The sequence below is a fragment of the Chiloscyllium plagiosum genome, unplaced genomic scaffold, assembly GCF_037043375.1.
Source record: "Chiloscyllium plagiosum isolate Xiang-an unplaced genomic scaffold, Cpla_swu_hap1 HiC_scaffold_18, whole genome shotgun sequence".
Classification (NCBI taxonomy): Eukaryota; Metazoa; Chordata; class Chondrichthyes; order Orectolobiformes; family Hemiscylliidae; genus Chiloscyllium; species Chiloscyllium plagiosum.
The window spans coordinates 44,876,445-44,887,268 of record NW_028270156.1 but is presented as its reverse complement, the minus strand read 5'-3'; the positions used below and the strand labels follow the sequence as shown (position 1 = coordinate 44,887,268).

General features: G+C 41.0%; 1 long non-coding RNA gene across 1 annotated transcript; it reads right to left on the bottom strand.

Moving 5' to 3' along the window:
- Positions 1 to 364: 364 nt before the first annotated feature.
- LOC148146971 (uncharacterized) lies at positions 365 to 10,605 on the bottom strand. Its single transcript, XR_015760026.1, has 3 exons — positions 10,163 to 10,605; positions 6,040 to 7,106; positions 365 to 4,014 (listed from the first exon to the last, which is right to left on the bottom strand). It is a non-coding gene; the product is annotated as an uncharacterized LOC148146971 (long non-coding RNA).
- Between the last annotated feature and the right edge of the window lie 219 nt (positions 10,606 to 10,824).

Sequence of the window (10,824 nt, the reverse complement as noted above, 5' to 3'; positions counted from 1 at the left end):
GTACGTGTGTGGAATGAGCTGCCAGAGGATGTGGTGGATTCTGGTCCAATTACAATATATAAAAGACATCTGGATGGATATATGAATTGGAAGGGTTTGAAGGGATATGGGCCGGGTGCTGCTGAGTGGGTTAGGATATCTGGTCAGCATTGACAGGTTGGACTGAAGGGTCTGTTTCCGTGCTGTACATCTCTATGACTGTTCCTAAAACAACTTGCCACCCATCGGATATCCGCTGAAAGACAGGACTCCGTGCTGCCCACACTATCTTTAAAAGGCTGCTCTGCACCTGGAGCAGTGTTAGCAATCTGGTGTTGCCCCTTACCAGCAGCCACACTGCTGACAGCACATAGATGGCATGGTTGGCATTCCCTCGCACATACAATCCTGTTCTCTCACCCCAGTCACTGTTTAACTACCAGGCCACATAAGTTCCTTGGATTTAGCTGCATCTGTCTCAGCACCATTCCTCGGTCACTGTAAACTGTCCTCAATGCCCATTGTAAACCTAGATTTTGTCATAGTTCAGTACATGAACATCACATACTGGCAAACAATCAGACAATTCCAAAAATGAACTTTTACTTACAACCAATAAAAGCTAGCACAAACAAGATGAACAGAGTTTGCAGTTCATCTCCACAAAGCAAACAAAATACTGGCATGATGACGAATGACTATTTTGCATTCCAATATCTGCTGCATCTTGCACTTGTTGAGTGGAAATAAGTGTTAATCGGTTCCTGTTTGCCTTGTAGAATCTGATGCAGCTAATCACTGTCATGTACAAGGAGAGCATCCATCTCTCCAGTGTCCTCGTCTTCAGTAAAATGCTCCCATTTCCTCAGTAATGAGCGTATTATCTCATTGCCTGCTCCAATTGTGCAAAGCACAGCATACCAGGAAAACATGACACACTATGTCTACACACACACAAACTCTATGGAATTGTACCTTCAGCAGCTCCATTGTCTGCTCCACTGTGACCCTGGCTGAAGCTCGGACAACAATCTCTGTACTCCGCGTCAGGCAGAGAGAAGCTTGCACATTGATGTCATGAGCCATTGCCTTAGTGGTTAGCTGTTGTCTCCGGTAACTAACCTTGGACTCTTAAATGCAATCGGTACAGGAGAGTGCTCCAGAATATAGGAGTTGTGGCCCGGGTAGTGGTTATACCTCCAGGAAGTAATAGTACAATGATCATGGATCCTCTTGACCATTAATCAAATGAAAGCCCTTTCTGTTAATTAATTCCACAATATTGTGATATGGTCCTTTCAATGCAACATGTGCGTAGTCAATGGCAACCTGAACTGGGGGAAGACAGCTACATTTCCGAATCCTGCTGCCCAGAATGCTGTCGATCTTGTTACTGTGAAACTAAATGAACTGATTTAATCTTGCAGAGATGGCATCAGCCACTGTCTGCCTGTATTTGTGGATGCATGAATGAGAGATCCCAAATAGGATTCCCAATGCTCCCTGAAATGGGGCAGTGGCATAGAATTTCAATGTAGTGCCACCTTTAGAGGGCGAACTGGGAAAGGATGGTGTGGGATCGTGTCAAATAACGACCGAAATCGGTAAAGGGCGAAAATAGCTTCTTAAATTCAGCAATCACAACACATGTTCGAGGCAGTAAAACAATCTCGACATACAGTTCTCACAAGAGCCCCTTTATACACACTTCTTACATATATTAAAATTCCATTATTATGGTGTTACATTTTTTATCTCTAGTGTGCAAAGGTTTGAAGTGCTTCTGTTTTGGGAGTCAGGAGATGGGTTAAACATGGGAGACTGATTAGCAAGGCTAGATCTCATGGAATACAGGGAGAACTAGTCATTTGGATACAGAGCTGGCTCAAAGGTAGAAGACAGAGGGTAGTGTGGAGGGTTGTTTTTCAGACTGGAGGCCTGTGACCAGTATCGGTGCTGGGTCCTCTACTTATTGTCATTTACATAAATGATTTAGATGCAAGCATAAGAGGTAGAGTTAGTAAGTTTGCAGATGACACCAAAATTGGAGGTGTAGTGGACAGCGAAGAGGGTTACCTCAGTTTACAACAGGATCTTGACCAGATGGGCCAATGGGCTGAGAAGTGGCAGATGGAGTTTAATTGAGATAAATGCGAGGTGCTGCATTTTGGGAAAGCAAACCTTAGCAGGACTTATACACTTAATGGTAAGGTCCTAAGGAGTGTTGCTGAACAAAGAGACCTTGGAGTGCAGGTTCATAGCTCCTTGAAAGTGGAGTCGCAGGTAGAAAGGATAGTGAAGAAGGCATTTGGTATGCTTTCCTTTATTGGTCAGAGTACTGAGTACAGGAGTTGGGAGGTCATGTTGCGGTTGTACAGAACATTGGTTAGGCCACTGTTGGAATATTGCGTACAATTCTGGTCTCCTTCCTATCGGAAAGATGTTGTGAAACTTGAAAGGGTTCAGAAAAGATTTACAAGGATGTTGCTAAAGGTTGGAGGATCTGAGCTACAGGGAGAGGCTGAACCGGCTGGGGCTGTTTTCCCTAGAGTGTCGGAGGCTGAGGGGTGACCTTATAGAGGTTTACAAAATTATGAGGGGCATGGATAGGATAAATAAACAAAGTCTTTTCGCTGGGGTCGGGGAGTCCAGAACTAGAGGGCATAGTTTAGGGTGAGAGGGGAAAGATATAAAATAGACCTAAGGGGCAACTTTTTCACGCAGAGAGTGGTACGTATATGGGATGAGCTGCCAGAGAATGTGATGGAGGCTGGTACAATTGCAACATTTAAGAGGCAGTTGGATGGGTATATGAATAGGAAGGGTTTGGAGGGATATGGGCCAGGTGCTGGCAGGTGGGACTGGATTGGGTTGGGATATCTGGTCGGCATGGACAGGTTGGACCGAAGGGTCTGTTTCCATGCTGTACATCTCTATGACTCTATGAGCTAAGTGCTGACTGCTACTTCTGATAGGACGTCTGTCCGGTCTGCTTGCATAATTAGGAGGTGTTAGTCCTTTTGTCTTTTAAGTTAGTAAAAATGCTAGGCCTATATGCTCTAAATAAGTTAAAAATTGTACCTGTACTTGATAAAACAATAAAGGGTATTAAACTGATTACTGCAATTGGGTTGTAAAATTTATTTACTATTTGCCAGTATGTATTTCATTCACTCAGGTGTAAGTGAGTACTGCAGATGCTAGAGACTAGAGACAAGATTGGAGTGGTGCTGGAAAAGCACAGCAGGTCAGGCAGCATCCGAGGAGCATGTAAATCGATGTTTCGGGCAAAATCCCTTTATTCATTCATGCAATTTCATGGAAACACTAAAGTTAAAAGTATTTAAAAGGTAATTAATCTATTCAGGTCTAGGAGATGATTGGTAATGACTGATTAATATTATAATGTTTCATGGAGACTTGAGGGGATGGTATTGTTCGGTTTGCTGCACTTATTCGGAGATAAACATTGCTTGTAGCAAGGGCTGATAAGGTGTGGAAATGTAGTCATGGGTTTGAAAGGGTTGTTTTTAAATTTGGATACTATAAATCTGCTGTTTTATGAATGAATGAATAAAACCATGTTTTAGTAAATAACGGGTGAATAAAGGGTTATGAATGAGTGAACGAGAACCTAGTATTAATGAACGTAGCGAGCTGGTGAGCAAGTTAATAAAGATAGACTGTAACACAATGTCTCATAACACAATATCTCACAATGGCCTCCCACACTTATGGCCCTTGGGTGCTGCTCTAGAATCCTGCATAGTTCCATCACAGTGTCCTGGGACATAGAAGGCCGGTGTTGATTCTGCAGTTTGTTCATCCCCAGGAAAAGGGGTAAAGTTCACTCCTGTAGACCCGACACATCCTCGGGGTGCTTTTGCTGCAACAGTGCCAACACAGGGTACTACTACTGTTTGTGGATTTTCTGTTGGTCCTGTCCTCGTCTATCAGTCTTCAGCTTCTTGGAGAACAGCCACAGTAATCAACATCCCATCAGTGACTGGGCACATGACTCTTGCTGGAAATGACCTGCATTAGAAACATAAGCAGCAAAACAGGTTCTTAACTCTGAGATAATCAGTGGTGACATACCACATAAATGAAGGCTGCACACACTTTACCATATCGTGAAACATGCAGCACCCCATAAACTAGGCCTACGTATCAATAATTCATTCAGCTTGATCCTCGGCATGTGCACCAATTTGGTGATGGTGCTGTGCAAGCTGAGTGATCAATACATAATATATTCAAAAGGAGTGCTACTGCACTCTGAGCTTCTTCTCACCCAGACTTACATTAATCAGGAAACATATCATTGCATTCAGTAAAGTCCACCATGACAGATGCTGAACAATTGTCAAAAAATAAAAAGCAAATTACTGCGGATGCTGGAATCTGAAACCAAAAGAGAAAATGCTGGAAAATCTCAGCAGGTCTGGCAGCATCTGGCAGATGCTGCCAGACCTGCTGAGATTTTCCAGCTGAACAATTGTCTCTGCCTCTCACAGCGCCTTGCAAGTTTCACAAGTTATGGATCACATGGCCAATATTCACTTTTTTAAAAGTCATTGCTATTAATTTCTACTTTATTGAGATAGCAATGTTCAATTTATAATGGCCAATAGCAATTTGCAAATTATCTTTAATCAGCATTTGAACCCTTAACATGTTAACTCTGCAGGTATAGAAAATGGATGATGAAATACTGGAATATTGCATTCAATTCTGGTCTACCTTCTATAGGAAGGATGTTATGAAACTTGAAAGGGTTCAAAAAAGATTTACAAGGATGTTGAAATAGTTGAGGTTGAATAGGCTGGGGCTATTTTCCCTGGAACATCGGAGGCTGAAGGGTGACCTTATACAGGTTTATAAAATCATGAAGGGCATGGATAGGGTGAATAGCCAAGGTCTTTTCCCTGGGGTGAGGGGGTCCAAAACTAGAGGACCTAGGTTTAAGGTGAGAGGGGAAAGATTTAAAAGGGACTTAAGGGGAGAGTTTTTCACACAGAGGGTGGTGCATGTATGGAATGAACTGCCAGAGGAAGTGGTAGAGGCTGGTACAATTACAACACTTAAAAGGCATCTGGATAGCTATATGAATAGGAAGGGCTTGGAGGGATATGGGCCAAACGCTGGCAAATGGGACTAAATTTATTTAAGATATCTAGTTGGTATGAAAGAAAGGATTTGTTTCCATGCTGTACATCTGACTGTAGATGATTGAAAATGAAATATAGCTGCAGTTTGCAAATGTATACTTCTTGTATTTGCACTTTCAAAGTCCAATGTCCAGCAGATGCTGATCGCATGCTTTCCCCATTAAATTAACACTGATTCTGCCCACCCTGAGGGATGTTCCCACCATTTTCCAATCACTTTTTGTCAACAAGACTGTTTATTGCATGACAACACCAAACACAGTTTATAATTTCTGCCAGGTATAATTGATATGAACACTTAATAACTATATAGAGTACATCCACTCCCTTTGGGTACTTGGGTAGAATTCATCTGGCTCTACCCAAAGACTGTATGACATAATCAGACCAGGTGGTGTTCAAGGTAACATGAATATTAATTCCTTCATAATCATGACCTTATACAAATCTCACCTCAAGCATTTCTTCCCATTGGTAGCTGTTATACATTAATATTTCTGTATGTATTACATTTATCACTAGCCCATCTCAAGTCTCTGACTTCACCAATGTTGGTGGTCTGAGCAGGACACAATTTTGCACGTGATATTCTGTTCAAAATTGGAAAATGGTAAATCTTCTGCCTGAGCTTTACTTTAATGCTCATCTGTGGATAATTTCTCCTCTGGAGAATCTTTTATCTGTTGGATATCCTTTCCAGAAGAGACCAATTTTTTGTTGACACAAGCATGGTTCATATTTGAGGGGGTGGGGAAGGTTGGGGTGTGGCTGTCAGGAAGGTCAGATAGCTCATTTGGCTGGACAGTTGATTTGAAATGCAGAGTGTCTCATCAATGTGGGTTCAATTCCTACATCATGAAAGTCCTGCTTTCTCAACCTAGCTCCTCACCTGAGACATGAGGACCCTCAGGGCAAATTCACCACCAGTCGTTTCTCTCTAATGAGAACTGCCCCAATGGTACTATGGTGATCTTACCATATCCTGTCCAAAAGGCCTTTAAGCTCCTGGAATCGCTTTGCAGATAAACCTTTCCTTGCTAACTCAGCTATGTGCCTCCTAACTTCATCCAAGACCTTTAATTTTGTGAATGCCAATCATGGAGGACAGCTGGTCTGTTGAAACAGATACATTACTGCTAATAGTATCCTGGATTTCTGGAATGGGTAATATCTTTCTAATTGGAAAAGATACTTTTTATCTTTGCAGTATTCTGGATGCCTGAACCAGATAATTTCTTCTTTTGACAATGTCCTGAATATATAAATGTTGGCCTGTCAGACATGCAACTGTGATATTCAACTTATCTCTCAATTTGTTGATCAGGTTGGATGTCTTCAATTACTGTCTCTGGTTGGTTGAATGAAGAAGTAAACTTTTTCACATTTTCAGTTGTGTTATTGAAATAATGTTGCTTGCTTAGCATTCTTTTGTTTTGTATTAGAAGATAGAGGCTTGAATATTTCTACTACTCCAGCTGAGTGTGTGGCTTCCTTTCTGTTGATAATATGAAACAATTCTCTTAAGTTAATTTAAGTAGTCCCACTGGACCCTTTCATCTGTTTGGCTTCTGCCATGCATCTGAGAAACCGATTCAAATCTTCTCCTGGTTGCATATTGACTGGCTGATCAACCATAGTATTGTTTCCTGGAGCAGTGTTTTGACACTGTCATTTCTGAACCAGTTGATCTCTGTAGTCTCAGATAGTCAATCTCCTTCAACTCTTCTAATGAAGTTGAGGTTGAGCCGTGCATGCCTGTTAAAGTGTGAAGAGTTTTGATTTTTATTGCTTATACGTTATAAAATTTCTTATGTGTATTACATTGCAGTGTGACTTGGAGTACTCTTATGATCTTGACAGTGATTCCATTGATGTCAGATAGTTTCATCTCTGTCAGCTGTAACTTCTGCTTCTTCGGTCTCAGTAAGTGGTCTAATAGGATGGTAACACACACTCCTGGCAAAAAAGATGAAGAAAACAATAAATCCTGATGGACCAGTGAGAAAAATGAGTAATTAAAAAAAAGAATCACTGAAAATGATTTTTGTGGAAAATAAATCTAATATTTGGAGGAAAGAGTGATACGCTCGCATCAAAGAGTCCTAATAAATTGAGTCAATAGATCTCAGGGGGAAAAAATATCCTTTCACCGGCTGGAGTCACACATGCTGAAGATTGTAGTTGTGATAGGCCAATCATCTCAGGTCCAAGACATAATTGCATGAATTTCTCAAATCCAATCTTCTTTAGTGTTGCATCAATGACATTCCATATATCATTGGGCAACACGGTGGCACAGTGGTTAGCACTGCTGCCTCACAGCGCCAGAGACCTGGGTTCAATTCCCGAATCAGGCGACTGACTGTGTGGAGTTTGCACATTCTCCCCGTGTCTGCGTGGGTTTCCTCCGGGTGCTCCGGTTTCCTCCCACAGTCCAAAGATGTGCACGTCAGGTGAATTGACCATGCTAAATTGCCTGTAGTGTTAGGTAAAGAGGTAAATGTAGGGGTATGGGTGGGTTACGCTTCGGCGGGTCGGTGTGGACTTGTTGGGCTGAAGGGCCTGTTTCCACACTGTAAGTAATCTAATCTAATCTAATCATAGGGTCAGAATTAGGGATGTTTTATAGCGTCAAATCCGCTTGTAAATCCTCAGATATTGCAGTCATACCTGCATATAGCAAGGCCTGAACAACATTCAGGTTGGGCTGATAGATGGCAAGAAACATTCATTTCAGACAGGTGCCATTCAATGGCATCACCACTGTTGCCCTGAATTGTTCTAACTTGAACTTTATGGGCTCAACTTTGACCAGAAACTTTACTGCACCTGCTACACACATACTTTTTGGACAAAAGCATATCAGGCTATGTATTCTGTGGCAAGTGATTTACCCAGCAAACCTTATGCTTTTTAGAGGCATATCAAGCATACAATGCAATAGTTTCCACTTGTGTGGATCTCCTTAACATCCAAGAGGCATGCACCCATCCACGATAAAGAAGTCTGTTTGATCTGCACACAATCCATCATTATAAATCCCTCCATGCCTGGTGTATTAGGCTGCAGTGTATACACTCTGCAAGATGCACTGCAGCAAATCACCAAGGTTTATTTGCAGAGAATCTCCCAAACTTGCAACCTTGACAACAAATGGTTCATAGGAATGCCAGCACCTCTAAGTCACAGATATCCTGTCATGAAAAGAAAATCACTATTCCTTGACAAACACTGGTCAAAATTGTGGAACCTCCTCCCTAAAGCACTGTAGGGGTACTTTAATTAAGACGACTGCAGCAGTTCAAGAAGGCTGTAATAAAATCTGGACTTACCTGTGGTGCTCATTATTCATGAATTACTACTGAAAATGCTTTTAATAACTGATTTTTTTAGAGACGTTTTAAAGACTTTACTTATTTTAGAATAATGTAATTGAAGTTACAGAGTGAAATGTGATTAATCTTTGGAGACTTTATTACTTCCTAGCCTTAGTTGAATCAAAATGTAATGGGTCAACTGGATATTGTTGCCCTCAGGCAGTTGGAAAATTACCAAACATATTTGTGTATTCAAAGAGTGTGCAGCTTGTTGAGAATATCCCAGAATGTATCAGCTGACTTCTGAATGGAAGCAGTGCAGTGTTCGATCTCATTCTGCAAGGATTTGAGTTTGCTTTAATTGTTCAAGACTTTGAAACAAAGTGGCAATGCTTTAAAGCTTTATTCCAAACATGTCTGAGAATGAAAAATGATTATTTGCTCGTTTTTATTATGTACTACTCAGACGTTAATTACTGTGATTAATCAAACTATAATTTCTTTGTTGACAGGTAGGAAATGAGAAAAAATTATGTTGTATCTTTTTTGAAATTATAAGGTTGAAAGAGATTTCAGTTTGTTGTTTCAAGTGTTTTCAACCCATTGGGAAATGAACTTAAATTAGGGGATTTTTCTGTATTAACTACTGTACATGCCAGTTATGGTATGTCTCTTTAGATTAAGTTAAAAATGTAGTTTAAAACATATTTTCTTTCGGACAATTTCTTGGCATTTAAAAAAAAATTAGACATCGAAATTGCATATTAAAATAAAACTCAGCCTGTTCCCCAACTCCAAAACCTGTTTGATTCACTTTACTAAATTAACTTTCAATATTGATATGGTTGCTGCCTCAGTTGAAGATTTTTAAAGAGAGCTGGGTATAATTTAAAGGAAAATGTTACTGAGTTACGGGGAAAATGCATGTCAGTGCGACTAGATGAGTTGCTCTTTTAGAAGAGAAGCATGAACACACTGGGCTGAATGGCCTTTTTATGTGCTGTAACTGTTCTGATTCTAATGCTGGAAGTGAAATCCAGAGTGCAAATTGTCTACTTCTATAAATCTTGTCCCATACTTTTGCAATACAACTTACATTGCCCTGAATTGTTCTTACTGGAAAGGCACAAATTTGAATCTTTTAACTTATTTGCATATCAGCAACTCTCTCTAAAGCCTGAATATCCTACAACACTGCAAACACTATTGTAATTGATGTCTTAACATTTTATCGACGTTTGTCACTGTCTCATTGATTTTACCTTTGATATCACTGCAATCGTCTTGCACATGTTCTTTGTGCACATCTGCGCTCAGTTATGAAATTTTAGGTACTAGCAGTTTATTCTGTCACATCCAATCTTGATAGTCAGTATGCAACAACTGCTGCTCAAATTACTATTTGCTGCTTAAATTGTAGAATGCGAAGACCAAAATGCATATGCTACAAACATGAGCGCAGAAAATGTACTAAATGCTGACCATTCAACAATTGCAGAGAGGACAGACCGTTCGACTGTTCCTGATATTGACCCTTATTCAGAAATGATGAAAGGCTACTCTGGAATTATTATTCATCCTTCCCATGCACTCTGTCCTCAAGGATTCCAGCATTTGTATTTCTGTTCCTTAAATTGCTGAATTAAGCTATACCCTTCTCTCTCGAAGAGTATTAGCAGCATACTAGCTGATTACCTGAGAACGCAGATATCTTTGGGCTCCTGCATCAGTTCACCTGTTGGTTTTAAGCCATAGGTTTTCATTTTATTGTTTTCCGTTCCTTCGACTTGCAATGTTTGATTTTATTGAAAATCACAAATTTGAAACTGATTATTCTAATTGCAGTCTGTTCAAGACTGTCGGCTTGAATGTTCTGAATTGCATTCGCTCCAATCGCTTTAAGTTGTTGATCCTGAAGCTGCATATGACGAAGTATTTCGAGTTGCAGCAGTAACGAGGATAACAAATACAAAAATATGCGCGCATCTAGCGGACATCACCTCGAAAGAGTGAGAGAAACCGCTGAGATCTGAACGTTTCTGGAAATGGAGCAGTAAATGTACATCCCAAAACTCTGGTTTACAGAAGCGACTTCACTTGATAAGTATGTTGGTGGCTGACCCAGCTCCGATTGTGCCCTCTCCCTGTGGCTGATTGTTCCCTTCCCTCCTCGCGGCTCTGATTGTTTCCCCTTGCCCTCCCTCCTCGCGGCTCTGATTTTTCCCCTTGCTCTCCCTCCTCGCGGCTCTGATTGTTTCCCCTTGCCCTCCCTCCTCGCGACTCTGATTGTTTCCCCTTGCCCTCCCTCCTCGCGGCTCTGATTTTTCCCCTTGCTCTCCCTCCTCGCGGCTCTGATT